Consider the following 17440-nt stretch of genomic DNA (forward strand, 5'->3'; position numbering starts at 1 on the left):
CCCCCCCCCCCCTCGTGTAGCCTCTTTTCCAGGTACTTTCCATCTCTGGGGAATTTAGTCCATGCCTTGCTGGGGACTCCCTTACCATAGTCTGCCTGTTGCAGAGTATGAGAGGAAGGCAGGAAAGCAAGCAGTCTTTATTGCCAGGAGGGGAAGGAGATAGAGTTTAGGGAGAGAGAGAAAGGACCTCAACCCCAGATCTGGGAAGACAAATCCCTAAGGAGCCACAACTCCCTAGGGAGATGAGCCCTCCTAGGGGGTCCTCAGTCCCTTGGGAGCAGAGACCCACACCCTAGGGCCTACCCAAGGCTGGAAGACAGCTACACTGGAGAAATCAACCCTGAAAAGTTGTTGTCCTAGGTGCTCCAGGTCGGGGCTGCATGCTGACTCTGGAAGTAAGGAGAAGTCTGTTAACTCTTGTCTGCAGCTGCAGGAGCAGAACTACTGCTAAGATCCTCTGACCCCTCCCCTTTTATGCAAGGCCTGACATCATAGAGGAGGTATGTCATCTGACTCCAGCAGCTGAGGAGCAGGATAATCCCAAGTATAATAGACTGGTCAAGCAGATAAGGAAATTCAGATTATTAATCCATCTTACAACAAAACCTTTTGATTACAGAGAGACAGTATTGTGTCACTTATATATTACCTCATTCACCCTTGGCTATGCAAGTGGGCATTGGACAATTTTGGGATTCCGCCCTTCATTGGAGCCTGTACCGCAGTAGCCTTTGCCTGCAAGAAGAATATCAGAGATCTCATATCTGCAGATCTTTGACCACATTCTAATTTGTTAGACTTACCAACTGCTTCAGTGATTCAGGGATTTTATAAATATGGGATCTGCATGTGTCTCTATATTATTAAGTTTCACTGGGGGGGCGTTCCCAAGATGGCGACGTAGACGGTTGTGCTGTTGCAGCTCCCGACTTGCTATTACCTATTATTTTATATCTAGACCACAATTTGGTCTTGGGAATCAACTATGCCGCATAAACGCAAGGGCAAGATCAGGGTTTTCCCGGCGGACCCTGGTCAAGTGGCAGAGCAGCGTTTAATCACCCAGTACACAGCCGTTCCACAGATACAACCGGTGGTGAGCCCCATTGGCGGATTGCGGAGAGAAGCCACGATATCGCCAGGGGAAGTCACCTTAAGTCCGCCGGATTCTAAGCAACCTCTAATTGCTTCCTCACCGAACCCTGCCGCTTCTGCACCGACACCGATAGATAGTGAGAATCTTATCGGAACGCCTGTGCCCGCGGGAAGAACCGGCGAAGTTTCAGGAGAACTCCCTACCTCCTCCCTGCTGAGAGTGCTGGATCCCCTAGAAGGAGGAGCAGCTGGAGGTGTGACTTCTATAGTTGGAGAAGAACGCGGCCCAGCAGGAGAGTTTGGATTGAACGACTTGGAGGCAGAGGATTTGATCAAACCTGAGGTTGTTTCCATGGATTACCTTTGGGGAATGATGGCAGGTATGTCTAAACTAATAAAGGAACAAACTTCTCAAATAGTGAATCTGGGGAGAAAATTGGATTTGCTGGGGACAGCTTTCGTGCACAACAAGAACAGGTGCAAGCAACACAGGCACTAAAGCAGGAAGTGGAAAAATTACAGAACACATCTACAAACCTAGTGCGAGACTCCCTGGTTTCCTCAAGGCGTTTAGAAGCTGTGGAAAATTTCCTTAGACATTTAAACATCAGACTTTTAAATTTCCCCAAGATTTTGGGTGAAATACCTATTGTGACTTTTAAAAAATATCTTCAAGAGGCCTTAAAGATTCCATCTGAGCAAATACCTCCAGTAAAGAAAATCAGTTTTTTAACTCAAAGAACTGGTAATGTTTCTTTAAGAGAAGAAAACAGGCCTGATCTTTCGAATCTCACCCAGTATTTGGAAAATTCAGAAGTAGAAGTAATAGAGAGAGCTGTTTTGTTCATATCATTATATTCGGAACAGGACTTTAGTCTTATAATGAGAGCTTATTTTAAGAATATGAAAGAATTGTATTTAGGCCAACTGATCTGTTTATTTCCTGATTTATCTCGGCCGACTCAGTTGCGAAGAAAAGTTTTCTTAACCATGAGAGCGGAAGTGTTGGCACTAGGAGCGAGCTTCCATCTTCGCTATCCATGTAGATGTGTGGTAAAAATTTCTAATAATGTATATGTTTTCTTTAACCCAGATCACTTGAGAGAATTCCTGGTTAGTAAAAGCCAACCTCCTCCCATTGTAGAATAAAAGAAAGTAAATCTGTGTAGGAATTGTGTCAATGTTTCTTTGATTGTGACTTAGAAATCTTCTCAATTATAGTAAATACGCCCCCCCAAAGTTGCTTATATAAATTTATTGAGATATAAAATATGAGAAGGAGTATGTCTAGAGTCATATATTATATGATTATATTATTTTTCTTGTTATTTTTTAAACCTGTATCTCATGAAAATGTTTCAAACAAAGTTATTCTTTGTGTATTTTGTTTAAAACTGATAAATAAAAAATAAAATAAAAAAAAAGTTTCACTAGTTTTGTCATCCCACTACATCTATTGATTGCATCATTTTTCTAATTGTATATCAGTGTTTGTGGTATAAGTGGTAAAGTGTCTTTGTAATTTACTGTATGTGGACAAAACATAATGCTTGGTTAAGAACCACCTTAATGATCACCAAAGCTGTATCCAAACCAGCTAAGCAGAAGCAACTATGGTTTTGGACTGCATCCAACACGCGCATGTATTTGAACAACTGTCTTGTCACGGTGTTCTGGAACTGGAGTGGGGCTGGAGACTGGTGAGACTGGCTGGAGCAGGACCTGGACTCTGATCTCTTCTGCCTGTACTGCCCACTTTCCCCTTGGGTCGAGTCCTCAGGTGCTGGTGGTCAGCAGCACTTAAATGGAAAGTGCACACACCAAGGGCAACAACTAAAGGACACCTACTAAAGCAAGGCTCAGCTGCAGAAACAAAACAAGATACAGAAATGCGCCCACAAAAACAGAAAAGACGGAATGCAAGGCAAAACTAGGACCAGACAGACATGAACAGGACAAAACCATCTAAGACAAGGAGGTTTCAGATTAGGGCCACAACAGACAAGTAAAGAACAAACAAGGTAAGGCAGCCACAAATCAGGGCCAGACAGAGTAGAACAGATAAGGCAAGAAGGCCACAGATTAGAGCCTTACAAGACTATGGCTGAGACACACAAAGGGCCACAACTAGTGCCAGTGCTTTTATTCTGAAAAAAAATGTGCTGGGTACTTACAAGCAGAATGCAAGTTTTTTTGTTTGTTTTTGTTTTTTGTTTTTTTTTTTTTGTGGGACCACAGGGTAAATCATGCAGGTGAAGGGAAAAGGTGCCAGTCAGTATCAGCAAGTACCCCCTTAAAAAAAAAGCCCTATCTAGGACTTGGATCTAAGACCAACTAGAACCAAGTTATAGTTTGTAGTTTATTAGATTTTATATACCATCGTATTGGAATGTCCATCACGACTGTTTACAGCAACAAGAAATAAAATACAAAAGATTGTCAATAAGAACACAATAGTAAAAGATACATACTTCTAAAATTAAGATAGTTAAAAATTAGCACAAGTAAAATATAAAGTTTAAAAGAAACAACTACAAGATAAGATTAAGTACATTAAGTTAATTAAAAGCAATGAAAATATAGACAGCTTCTTAAAGACAATAAATAAAGGTCCTTAGTTAGAATCTGCGTAAGCACAGCTAAAGAGCCATGTACTTACTATGAGGCTGACTTATAAATGTGAGCCAGCACCAAACATAGCTGCCAATAGGACCTCCAAACCATAGAGCTTGGAGGACTAAGCAGCTAGGATCCAAGACTCACTGAGGACCCCTGTTGACAGAAGGCAAAAACTGCCCACAGACCCTCACTATCCTAGGGGCCGATGCAATATTTGTGCGCAGAAAACGGGTGCTGTGTTGAGCACCTGTTTTCCTAACACGCACCCAGCCACCTCTCCTGGGTGCATGATCCAATATTTAAATTAAGGGTCATGCAGAAAAGGAGGTGCTAGGGAAATTTTGTACGTCCCAAGTGCCTCCTCGGCATCAGGTGCACAGGAGAAATGACTGTAAAGTGGGTTGGGAAAACGAACTCTCAATCTACAAGCGTCCGTTTTCTCCAGATAGCATACACATGCACAAGTTACATGACCTGGACTGTGTAGCTTGTGTGTGTCTATTGGGTGTCCAGATTGTTATTTTTTTTTTTTCCCCAAAACTTTTTTTTTTTAACTAAATCTGCTTTGATTCATCCTACTCAGCATCGCTATGATACTATTAAGAGGACTCACAGAAAGCAGGACTTTTCTTTTTTCTCAATATGCCCTTGAGTGTGGCATACCTTTATGGCAGCCCTAGGCTGGTGTAAAATTTTCCGTATTACAATGGGTGCATTGGCTACGCGGGAAACTTTTTAGATCACGGGGATTAGCTAATATCCTCATCTACAAGGAATTTACATGTAATGAGCACTATTAGCTACGCAATGATTTGGACGCGCATTTTGCACACACTAATCCCCATATTGGATCGGGGGTTATGGACACGCATCTAATTGCATGTTAAATCGTGCACTAGTTGCTGCTCACGGTATTGCATTGGCCTTCTAGTTTTTGATCAGTATGGTTAAGAAAACATGGAGAGGGGATGACAAAGAATCACATTTGACTTAGCTAGAACAATGCTGGATTTTTACAATGGATATAGTTTATTCAGCAGGACTCAAATGTGAAATGGAATTTTACCATATCATATGATGTTCAGGTGTTGGTACCATTCTCCTCGTTTTTGGATTATTCCACCCAGACATGAGCTAGAAAAACAGAAATGTGCACACAAGGGTGGATTGCTACAAAAAAAAAAGTCACAACATTTTTAAATGCATTTTGAAAAAAATATATAAATATGTCTGTACATTGAAAGTTTGCTTGGAAGAGCTATAATAACCAGAGACTTTATTTTTAAATGCCATGTACACATAATAATCATTGAAGCAGCATGGGTGTCACGGTACTTGATTAAACTTGGTGATGTCTATCCAGTTTTGGCAAACGTTGAAGGCAGTATATTACTCCATAAAAAACAACAGTGATGGGGATATATAGCCTAATCTATCACCTGATATGATACCAGCTTAAGAATCTATAATTCATGTTTTTTTAAATATTGCTCACACAAGACTTTATTTATCATGGGAGGTAAGAGTTGATAGTCACTGTTCTTTATTTGTTCTTGTATTTAAATTAAACAAAGAATCCTGATGCCCATACTACCGATCCCCCTAGAACAACTCTTCCCTGCCTGGAAACCTTCCCATTTCACTTCTGCTCTTGAAACCTCCCCAAACATATGAGGATTCCTTGGGCACGCTCTTCCTTTTATGGCACTTCACATGCTGGCAATGCACAACTTGCTAGATAGTGCTCCTCTGGTGATATCACACTCTGCTCTTTCTGGTTGGCTCCTACCTGCCGAACACAGTTTGACTCACTGAGCATCAGCACACAAGGCAAACCTCTCCTCAGTTCTTCTTCACACTCTTTGGCTCCCGCACAAACTCAGAATTTCCTTTTTCACCTCCATTTAGTGTCAACAAGGCCACCTTAGTCCTACAGAAATGAATGGGGTTCCATTTCCAAAGATGTACAGTAGGCAGAAAAAAAAAATTTTTTTAATTGTAAAAAGCACAGAAACGTCAAAAAAGGCTAACGTTCCAAAAAGCAACTTGGGCCCCGTTTTTATGGAATCTTACTTCTGGGAGAATTCTGCGCTGTGCAGTTGTTCACAATCTGCACGGAATTCCATTTGCCTTGCAGAATTCAGCTTAGGGACCAGGAACCAGCAGCTAAGGTTGAAAGGAGGAAGCGTTGGCATCTACCCACATCGCCGGAAGAAGCCTCTGTCTCATCCTCAGCCCTAGCAGGCCAGAAAACAAAGGGGGCTATGGCCACAGTTGCTGGTCTGCATGGGCCTGAAGAGAAGAGGCTGCAGTGATGACAGTCTACCCACATGGCCAACAGAGAAGGGAGCAATGACGGTGACGCCTAAGAGACTTCTAAAGAGGAGCTTGGGAGTACAAGACAAATAACAAGCTGGGGGGGGGGGGGAGGTAGGGAGCAGAGAGAGAAAGCTGGGGAGCAGTCAAGATTTGAGCCTGGTGGGACAAAGAGACAGGGTCAAGCTCCTGGGAGGGGGGGGGGGGGGAGAGAGAAAGCTGGAGGAGGTTTTCTTTGGGAAGGAGGAGAGGGGTTCAAGCTTTAGGCAGAGAGCGAGAGGCCTTGGGAGGCATAGAGTGAAAGGAGGGGTCTCGTCTGGGATGGGGAGAGAGAGAACTGGGAATGGGGAATCAATGAATGCTGGAGGGTCTTGCTTGGGGCATTACGTTTGGAGGGGCAGGAGAGAAAGCAGGGGTCTTGCTGGGGGGTGATCTGACAACTGAGGGGTTAGAGACTTGGAGAGGAAATGGAGCTAGATAGAGCTGGGGAGCTTGTCAAGCCTTGGGGAGAGAAGCCAAAGTAAGAAAGCTGAGAGTCTTGCTGCGGGGGGGGGGGGGGGGGGGGGCAGTGAAGGGATCAAGAAATGAAGGGCTAGGTTTGAGCCTGGGAGCAGACAGCGAGAAAGCTGGGGGGAGGAGTTCAAGACAAAAGAGGAGCAAAAGAGCTGGGGAGTTTCAAGCCTAGGGGAAGGAAGGGGTGAACTGGGGGGAGAGGTTCCAGGCCTTGATGAGAAAATTCTGCTTTAAAAAAATAAAATTCATGCATCTTTGAATAATTTTTTTCTGTACTGCATTATAACTTATTACTCAAAGCCAGTGATTATTATATTGTGCTATTTAAAAAAATACATTTTGCAGAATTTTACAGAATCTTAAAAATACTGTGCACAGCATTTTAATTGCTTTTGCACAGAATTCCCCTAGGAGTAGCACTTCTACTTGGCAAATGGGTTATAAATCCTTCTCTGGGTACTGGGTTCTTATTGAAATGTGGTCAGGCAGATGCAGTGGACCAGACGCAAGGTGTTTTTCTTCACTGGATAGGGCTAACCAACCCCTCATGTAACACTGACTTGAATTGCAGGTGGAATAACCATTGGCGAGTGCTTAAAGAAACACAGTCCCTTTCCAGAAATCACTTATGGCAGAGAACAGAACTCATGGTTCTATGTGTCTTATTTACAGAAAACAGTCAGGAAATACAGAATCCAAAGGCAAATCCACAGTGAAGATGGTACATTCAACAGCTTTCAAACAACAGCAACAGGAAATACTGCCCCCAAAATAGTCTATAGCAGGAATATAATATTGAAGAGTCCAATTCCTTAGGGAGCTATGCAGACATCCATAACCCAGATGTTGAAAACAAAGAAAAATAGAAACATAATAGAGGAAAAATACAGCCTACAATCCCTACCACTCCTTCAGAGATCTCCTATGCTTATCCCATGCTTTCTTGAATTCAGGTGCTATCCTTGTTGCCACCTTCTTCTCAGGAGGCTGTTCCATGCATCCACTACCCTTTCTGTAAGGAAATATTTATTTAGATTACTCCTGAGTCTACCCCCTTTCACTCTCATCCCTCGTTCCAGAGCCTTCTTTCCCATGAAAGAGGTCCATGCTTTGTACATGGATACTTTGGAGTTATTTAAATATCTCAATCATATCTCCCCATCCCGCCTTTCCTGTAGGGTATGCATGATTAGCAGGGGTGATTCTATAATGAGGCAGGGTGAGGTGGCTGCTTCAGGCAGCAAAATTTTGGAGCGGCAAAAAGTGCCCTCCAAAACACTCAGTAGCTTACCTCCCCCTGCCTCCTAATACATATATAGATAAACGTCAGTGGGGTTCCAACCCCTTCCCGGTGAACAAAATAGAAGACCCTGAGCATATCCAGAAGCCAGATGGAGGGTTAAAATGTCCGGAAATTGTCCAGATTTTATCCCTCCAGTCTAGCGCAGCAGCACACCTGCTGTCTAGCCTGATGAGCTGGGGTTTCACGCCATAGCCTACAGTGGCGCGACACTATGGGAAATTACATAAGCGCTTCCCCTTTCCCTACTGCAGCAACAGCCCGTGCCTCGAGTCTCCTTCTTCAGACTTCTGCCCATGGCGCACAATTAAAGGCCACCAGCACCTCTCCCCCTTCCTGCGGCACGCAATTAAAGGCCGCCGGCACCTCTCCTCCCTCCTGCGGTACACGAAAAAAGGCCCATTCAGGCCATCAGTATCTCCTCTCCCGCCCACCGCGAAACAAAGGAAGGCCCCACAAGGCCATTGATGCCTCCTCTCCTGCCACGGTGAATAAAGAAAGGCCCAGAGGAGCTGTTGACACCTCCTCCTGCTGTCCCCTATGCATAAGGAAAGGCCCAACGGGGTGTCATCTGAAGCAGAGGCTCCAGCCTGAGAATGCCAGTGAGAGAAAGCTTGTGTGTGTATGTGTGTATGAGAGGGAAAATCTGAGACAGCTTGTGTGTGTGTGAAAGAGAGATAGTGAATGAGAGACAAGTGCTTGTGTGTGTTAGAGATGGAGAGAGCTCCAGTAAGCGAGAGACAGCTTGTATATGTTTGTGTGTGTGTGTGTGAGAGAGGGACATCGTGAGACACTTTGTGTGTGTGTGAGAGAGGGAGAGAGTACCAGTGAGAGAGAGCTTGTGTGTGAGTGAGAGTGAGACAGCTTTTGTGTGTGTGACAGTGAGTGAGAGAGATCTTGTGTGTGAGTGAGGAGAGAAAGCACCTATAAGTGAGAGTGAGCACCAGTGAGTAAGAGAGAGGTTGTGTGTGAGAGACAGGATGAGAGCCTGTGTGTGTGAAAGTGAGGGGGAGAGAGCTAGTGAATGTAAGAGAGCCTATGTGTGAGAGAGGGAGATAGAGCCTGTATGTGAGAGAGACTTTGCTTGTGTGTGCATGAGAGCGAACGTGTGAGAGAGAACAAACAAATGTGTATGTTAGGGAGTGTGTGTATAGAGAAAAAGAGGATAAAGAATGCACCCTCTCTCTCCCCAACTAGTCCACGACAACCTCAGAGTGAATGGAGATCAAAGGTTCCCAGGTATGGAGAGCGTAGGATATTTTTTAGCCTTGCTTTAAATGCTGGACTTTATTTGATGTATCAGCTGTTTTGAAATATTTTATTGGTGTTTGGTAAATTTAAATAAATGTTTATATGAGTTAATTATTGAATGTTATTCTATTCAACTCCTGTTTTAAAATATTTATTCTTATTAGTATGGTTTTCCTATTATGATGTTTTATATTTCATGGTTTTTTGTTTGTTTTATGAGGAATGGTGATGTTTCTGTTTTTCCAATCTTGAACGATATACACTGTCTGACTTGTTGCAATTTCCAACTGCACAATTTCTATTTATACTTTATGATCACTTTTTTTCTGTCTGTGTTCTACATGTGTGACCTAGGTGAGGTATTTTTCTAGCATATAGTTTCTGTTTAGGGATCTATGGCAGCCTGTCTTGCTTTGCTTTTCTAAGAGGTGGAGTATTGGCGTTTAGGATCTGGAGTAATATTTGCAGTATTGCCTTTTCTTAGGTAGGGTTTTTACTTCTGCAACATTTCAAATCACATACAGGCTGATACAGAATGGTGCGCTTGGCCAGGCGCACTGTTTAGCTCCCATTTGGCCATGCGTTTTAGACGCGTTATTATTACCCCTTATTCTGTAAGGGGTAGTAATAGTGTGTGGAAAACGCGTGGCCACCCCCCCCCCCCCCCCCCAAAAAACTAATAGCGCTTATCACATGCAAATGCATGTTGATGAACCTAATAGTTATTCGCCTGGAATACTGAAAGTAAAATGTGCGGCTTGGCCAAGGGCAGGCGTTAAGTTCTAAGGGACCCTGAAAAGTGTACAGAAAAGCAGAAAATTCTGCTTTTCTGTACACCCTCTGACTTAATATCCTAGCGATATTAAGTTGGAAGAACCAAAAAAAAAAAAATAATATTTTTTTTTTTTTTAAATCTGCCCACCGGTTGAGGGGGGGATTCAAAAACGGACGCTCAATTTTGCCGGCGTCTGTTTTCCAAACCTGTGGCTGTGAGCAGGTTTGAAAACTGACACTGGTAAATTGAGCATCGATTGACGGACCTGCTGACAGCCGGCTCTTCTAGGGATGCGCTATTGTCCCTAGCGCCTCCTTATTACCGCCCGGCCTCATTTAAATACAAAATCGCATGCCCAGGAGAGGTGCCTGGGTGCGCATCCCTCCCGACTCGGAGCACCGAATTTCCCACACCTGTTATGGAATCGGCCTGTAAAAGAGCCAGACTGCATAGATACTCCCCTCTTGATGATTTGACCTGGGCTGTTCCCTGGTGGAGGTGAGGTAGGGTGTGGCCAGGGGAGTGCGATCTCTTGAGCCTCCCCTGATTAGATCATTGTCTGCCCACATATGTTTTAGGACGAAGGCCAGTGATTATTTTAGTAGCTTCCTGCTCTGGAATGATTCCATCCCTTTTATATCTTTTTTTAAGGTGCAGTCTCCAGAATTGTACACAATATTCCAAATAAAGCCTTACCAGGGACTAAGAGTATACACTATATATACATATATATACAGTCACTGGGAGGTGGATAAAGCTGTAGCAAAAGCCAGAAAGAAGCTTCCAAGCTTCTTTCTGGCTCCAAGCTTCTTTCTGGCTTTTGCTACAGCTTTATCCACCTGTTTGCTCTCTTCCTCTCTTTTCAGTTTCTGCACGCATACAATTCCCCAAGCAGAGCTGTTAACTCGCAAGGTCCTGCAGGTAGCGTGGTTGGTGAGCTTTTCCAAAGGATCAATAAATCAATAGGCATTCTGCTTAATCCTCCCAGTGACTGTTGGTATTAGCCAGAATCTGGGAGCTAGCAAGTAGCTGAAAACTCTCCATTCTGAGGAGAAAAAAAAAAACAAGTGCTACTAGACTTCCTCTGACTCATCTTTGAACAAAAACATTCAACCCCTTAGAGGTCTTAGCACTCACTTACATACCAAGGTTCTTCAGTCTCGCAATGGTGCATCTTAAAGACAAAACAGGATAGTTAGAAGCACTACTGCTACTCAGCTTTCATATTTCAGAGCAAAAGGTCTACCAGTGAGGGAATGAAACCACTTTATGTCTAAGCTGGAAAACAAAACAAAAAAAAAAGTGTATGCTCTCAAAACAAATTATCCATTTTCACTGAGAATCCTTACTAATAGTTGACAACATCTAGTATAGCTCAGAGAAAGAAAGCAAGGATTATTATTATTATTATTTTTAATTTTAGTAAATAGTATTGAGTCAAGATGCCCAATGCTGATAGTCTCCATTTTGTGCCAGTGATGTCAGCATGTCTCACAATGGGGTGGGTTTGCTGGTGGTGGTGCCCTGCAGCATAGATTGGATGTTTCCTGCACCAATAAATCCCTCTTCCAGAAACCCGGCAGGCTCGGCAGGCTGTGGCAGATGAACACACCTGCAGCCCTCAGGCAGCTCTGACCTCACCGACTCAGCACCATCACCTTTAAATCCTGGGTGAAAGGACCGAGGGGCCTGCCCTTGAGTGCTTCCGGTAAGCAGATTCTGAGTGGGCGCTACCCCAGCTACAACAGCAGCGTGGTGGTGAGTGAGAAGAAAAATTGAAGAGAGGGCTGGATGAATTTGAAGCTTTTGGGAAATGAGCTAAAACTAATCTGTTTTGAAAAAAGCTTCATATTCCCAAGCAAAAGGTCCATCAGTGATGGAATTGAACCACTTTATGTAAAAGTGGGGAGAAGAAAATGTTCATTTTCTCACATTTGTAAATACTCTCAATTACTTATCTACTTCTTTTATTTCACAGATAATTGCTAATCCTCACTAATAATTATTGACTAATGTAGGATAGCAAAGGAGCATGAATTTGTATTTTAAGTAAATAGCATGACTGAGCCAAGTTACCTACTGCTGATAGTTTCCATTTTGTGCCAGTGATGTCAGCATGTCTCACAATGGGGTGGGTTTGCTGGTGGTGGTGCCCTGCAGCATAGATTGGATGTTTCCAGCACCAATAAATCCCTCTTCCAGAAACCCGGCAGGCTTGGTGGGCTGTGGTGGATATACACACACCTGCAGCCCTCAGGCCAAGTCACAGCCTGAACATTCAAGCTGCTTACACAGCTCTGACCTCACCGACTCATCACCATCACCTTTAAATCCCCCATGACCCCTTCCCACTACATCCCGGGTCAAAGGACCACGGGGTCTGACCTTGAGTGCTTCATGTAAACAGATTCTGAGTGAGGAGCTACCCCAGCTACAACAGCAGCGGTGGTGGTGAGTGAGAAGAAAAATTGAGGGGAGGGCTTTTTTTATTATTATTATTAAAGGTTTAGGAAAGGAGTCAAGGCCTGGCTCTTTATTCAGGTAATTAGAACTTAAAATATCTGTTGGGGCTGTTTTTTTTTCCTAATTCAAGCTCTATTGTTTTCGTATAGAGATGTTATGTTGAATTGTATATACTGGATTATCTGTATTTTAGCATTTAGTTTTTTTCTCTTAATCATTTTAATTTGTCAGTTTATTTTGTGTATTAGTTATATTTTAGATTTATTTTTCTTTTTTGTAATCCACTTTGAAGCTCAGAGAAAATCAGGCAATGAAATGAATAAACTAAACTAAGGGATAGTCTCAGACACAGCCTCTTAACCCAGAAGTTCTAGTGCCTGCAGTTCTCAGCCAGCACCGCTGGACAGGGCCAGATTAAAGGGGGGACAACAAGACAATTGCTTGTGGCACCAACCAATAGGGCACTGAAACCTCACCAGGGGGTGCCGAATTACTATCCTGCTCTGGACGCCAAAATGTCTCAGACCATCTCTGCCTCTATGGGGCCCCAGTAAAGCGTTTGCTTTCAGCATATGTGCCCTATTTTCATCCATGGGGAAAGCAAGGAAATTGGCTTCAGGCACACTAGAGGTCCCAGGCTCAGTTATTATTCTGCAGCTCCCATACTCTGTGCTGGTATAAAGGAGCAGACAGGATTGTTGATGGTAGGCATGTGCTCAGGGTTTCCATTCTTTTGTCTAGCTGGCAGCAGGATGGTTTGGACATGGTGGACAAAGTTTGGAGCTGTGCCTATGTATAACATCGGTAACATCACTATGGTGGGCCCCATTTTGGTCTGTGAGGGCAGTGCTATAATTCCCCAGTTCTGTCCTGGCCTATGTGAGATGAGTGAACCAGAGGAAAATCCATCTGGGAAAACACCTCTTATTTGTGTAACCTCGACTTGGATGACTCATTATGAGTTAAAGTTTCAAACTCAATACCTCGGCTAATTTTCCATCCAAAATGTTCACTATTCTTATTCTCTTTAAGAGGTAGGGATAGTTTACCCTCCAAGGCCCTGATCATTCTGAGTGTCTATGTTAGCGTGCTCAAAAAACCAGGACGACACATGAATGGTGTTCCACCCTTAAGTCTTAATCCAGCACATAATTCATTTTCTCCTTAGTAAATCCATAGTCCAGAAATATAAATAATTCAAACATCAATTGATCAATCATGTGGTTCCCTCTTCTCTGTTATTAAGTCCCTATTTCCCTCTTGAAATTAGGGAATCCCAGCACACTATACACAGATAACTCTCCAATTTAGAGCTCTCTGTTTGGTATCTTAAATTTCCTGATACTCTGATCCTTTCTTCTGCTTTCACTAACTCAAGGCAGAGTTCCACCTGTTTTAAGGAAGGCCTCAGATAGGCCATTAATGAAGAAAAGTGGGCTTGACCCTTTGAATGTAGCCAATTATAGAACTCTTTCTTCAATGCCATTTTTGACCAAAATTTGGGAAAATATTATTCTACACCAGATTTCAGATTATTTTAGACAAACATCACATTTTAGACCCTTTCCAATTTGGCTTTCAGCACTCTTTATATACTGAAAGCCTAATGGTTTATTTAACTGATAGATTCAGGAGAGGTTTTGATCATGTCAAATGATTTATGCTAGTCACTCGGTATTTCTGCTGCATTCAACACCTTGGATCACCAAATGTTACTTCATCATGTGATATCTCAGGTGTCATATTGGACTGGTTTAAGTTTTATCTTACCGACCGTTATCAGCAAGTTAGATTTGGAAATGAACAATCACTTTGGCAGTCTGTGCCCTCTGGAGTCTCCCAAGGGTCAGCATTGTTTAATGTATATTTGACACTGTTAGGGAGTGTATAAGAAACTCCCTCAGAACACCTTAAGGGACTGGCCACAGCTATCTGGCCCGTTGCTCCTTAAGAACAAGTTCTGCAAGGGATTCTGGGTGAAGGGAGGCTGCCCTCACCACAGTATAAGGAATCAGACCCCAGAAGGGTTAGAGAGGCCCCAGGGAACAGGCGGGAAGCCAGCATAGAGACTACAAATGTTTGATGCTTTGGAGCTGCAGTTAAAGACTGCTGAGGTAAACAATCTTTATCTTGTGTTTTTTTTCATTCTGTAAATAAAATATGTGTGTGTCAAGGCCGCTTCCAACTACTAAAGATACCCTTATGCAAGCTCTTGGTAGCAGGGCCGGTGCAAGGGTATTGGGCACCCTAGGTGACCCTTGTGCTGCCGCCCCCGGTCACGCCCCCCCCCCCCCCCCCCACCTGTTTCGGCACTGACTGTGTGCTCATCAGGGTGCTGAGCCATAGGGGGCGCCAAAGAGCAGCCATGTGATGCCGCAAGCGGGGCCTGTCCTGCTCGCGGCAAACAGAAATAGAAACAGTCGGTGCCGAGACAGGTGGTGGGGGGGGGGGGGGGGGCTCGCAGCCCTGTGATGCACACAGTCTCTATTTCTGTTTGCCGCAAGCGGGATAGACCCCGTTTGCGGCACCACGTAACTGTTCTTCGGCGCCCCCTACAGCTCGGTGCCCTAGACGTCCATCAAAGTTCGCCTAATGGACGCGCCGGCCCTGCTTGGCAGGGCTGTGTGGGTTACAGAATATATGCAGGCGATATTCAGTTTTACATTGAATTACAGCCTAAATTGACAGATACTTATGGTTTGATAAACATCTGGATGTTGCCATTAAACGATGGCTTCTATTTAATAAATTGGCCATTAAAGTAGCAAAAATGAAAATTACAATAATTCAGCATCCCTATAGCTCAACAAATGCTGTTCATGCTGTCATCTATCCATATTGAGGATGCTGAAGTACAAATTACTTCATGTATAAAAAGATTGTGTATGTAATGCTAGATTGTAATCTCACGTGTAAGCAAGATATTAAAGCAGTGGTTTAAATCAGGTTTGTTACGATCCCCCCTGTTGCTGCGCTACAGGTGGTCTCTCACCTTCCCCCGGAGGCCACTCCGAAGCCAGGGCCTCGCCTGTGTTCCATCCGGGACTTGCTCCAGGGCCTGAGAGGCCTAGCTGTTCCTGTGGCTTGCTTGGCTGTTTGGACTTCCTGGTTTCCAGCCACGCCCGTTTTCCTAGGGGCTGGCCCGCAGCTCTCCACCTTACTTATAGGACCAGCGAGGGGCGGTCCTGGCAGACTCCTCCCAGGGAGTTGCCTACAACCTCCAGTATATAAGGACTTTCTTGTCACTTGCAACTGGCCTCCGGATCGGGCTCTACAGTTGCCTGTAACCTTGCCGATCCAGGTCTACCGTGGTCTGCCTTGCGTTGATGGCTCTCTGTTCCTGACCTTGCCTTGATGTCTGTTCCTGACCTTGCCTTGATGTCTGTTCCTGAAGCTGCCTGATTCCGTTCCTGTTCCAGTTCCGGTTGTTCTGCCCTATGTCCTCGTCTGGTTCCTGAGCCTTCTGTCCTGTTGGGCCCTGGAGTGGCCAACAGGAGGGATTCGTCCCCTGGGCTCTTGAGCGTCTGTTCCTGCCAGCCGACGGGGCTTCGGATGTCAGTATCCCAGCATCGGAGTTCCTGCTCGCCTGGATCTTCCCTGCGCTCTCCTGTTCCCAACGTGGTCCGCGACCAGCCTCCCTGGGCTGAGTAGGGCGCGTATGGGACGGGGTGGTCCGCGATTCAGTCCCATGGGTGGGCTGAGTAGGGCGCCCTCAGGGACAGTGCCCATGTCTCCTTCCTGCCCTTTTCTACAATGTCTTGCTTTAGCCTTGCCCTGATGTCTCCAACGTCTTGCTTCAGCCTGTCTTGGATGTCTGCTTCAGCCCCCGTCTGACGTCTTCAGTGTAAAGGACTCTGTCTGCCCTCGCCTCTGTCCGGCCTGCTGCCCATTGCCGTTCCCAGCGGCAGGTCCGAAAGGGCCGGGAACAGTCGGAGGACCGTTCATCAGTCAACTTCCCAGTGTTGGCTACCATGGGCGTGCAGGTCCGGCTGCACGCCCATGAGTTCTTCGTGGTTTAAAATCCCTGCTTTACTATATGGATTCCTGTGCTGTACTGCAGGCAATAATTCTCCCTTTGGTTGTATACTGCAGTGCTATATATATATTGGCTGTTTCAGGTGTGGATCCTTGGGCTGAGGTGGAGAGCGCAACCTGCAGAGAGGAGCCCTGCAGGTCCCCATCGTTGGCTGGTGGAACTTGCTAGGCCTAACTGGAGCTTCACCTATACCAGCCTTTGTTCCCCTTAGGTTGAGCCCTCGGGTGCCGGGGCCAGCAGGTCTTAGGTGGGGTCCTCTGCAGGTGAGCTGGATATCCGGAGAGATGGTCAGGTCACAGGCCAGGGTCCAAGGCAGGCTGGGTACAGGTAGAAGGTTGGCAGTGGTCAAGACAGGCAGCATTTTGTTGTGGTCGATAGTCGGGCAGTGGTCAGTGGCAAGTGAAGTTCGGGCAACGTTCAGAGTCAATCAGGCCAAAGTCAGAACCAGAGATCCATCCGAGGAAGATGGGATGGATAGGCAGGCAGAGAGGCGAGGAACAGCACAGGCAGGCAGTCGGTGACATAGAAGACACTGAAGACTGACCACAAGTTGAGGAACTGATGAAGAACTGAAGACTGACCACAGGACGAAGACAAAGACCAGGAACTCAGGAACGAAGACCAGGAACATGCTGAGGCCACTTGCTCTAGTCAAGGTAATCAACCTATTGCCAAGGCATCTTGAAACTGGAGAGCTGCTGCAGAGGCCGCAGAGGCTTTCCCGCTATGGTCCCTTTAAATTCTCTGAAGTGTCGCCTAGGCAATGTGCTTGAGGATCGGCATTGGAGGTATAGATGAGCATGGCGGCATGCCGCACGTTGCCTCAGAGCTTTCCCCAGCGCTGGTACTCCTTTGGATAGTCTCGGGGAAGAAGGTAAGTGCGGCAGTCCACGGGCCTGTTCCACGGACCACCAAACACAATAGTAGCCCCCTCTTAAGCCTCCTCCCTGAGGGCTTAGACTTCTTGGGATGCGTGTTATGAAACTCCCGTAGCAGGTTGGGGTTTAGAATGTTAGATGCAGGTTCTCAGGAATTTTCATCAGGACCCTATCCCTTTCAATAGAGGAGTTAT

General features: G+C 45.1%; 1 protein-coding gene across 3 annotated transcripts in view; it reads left to right on the forward strand.

Annotated features, from left to right (window-relative positions):
• Positions 1-11430: 11430 nt before the first annotated feature.
• INPP1 (inositol polyphosphate-1-phosphatase) overlaps positions 11431-17440 on the forward strand; it is a 33144-nt gene continuing 27134 nt past the window's right edge. Inside the window, exon 1 of one of the 3 annotated variants that reach the window (XM_029604909.1) lies at positions 11431-11627. The gene's annotated coding sequence lies outside the window, so the exon portion shown is untranslated. Of the gene's footprint in view, positions 11628-12032; positions 12321-17440 lie in introns of those variants that run through there. The other 2 variants (XM_029604908.1, XM_029604907.1) reach the window with 2 other exon arrangements.

This window comes from Rhinatrema bivittatum, chromosome 6 (genome assembly GCF_901001135.1).
Source record: "Rhinatrema bivittatum chromosome 6, aRhiBiv1.1, whole genome shotgun sequence".
Classification (NCBI taxonomy): domain Eukaryota; kingdom Metazoa; phylum Chordata; class Amphibia; order Gymnophiona; family Rhinatrematidae; genus Rhinatrema; species Rhinatrema bivittatum.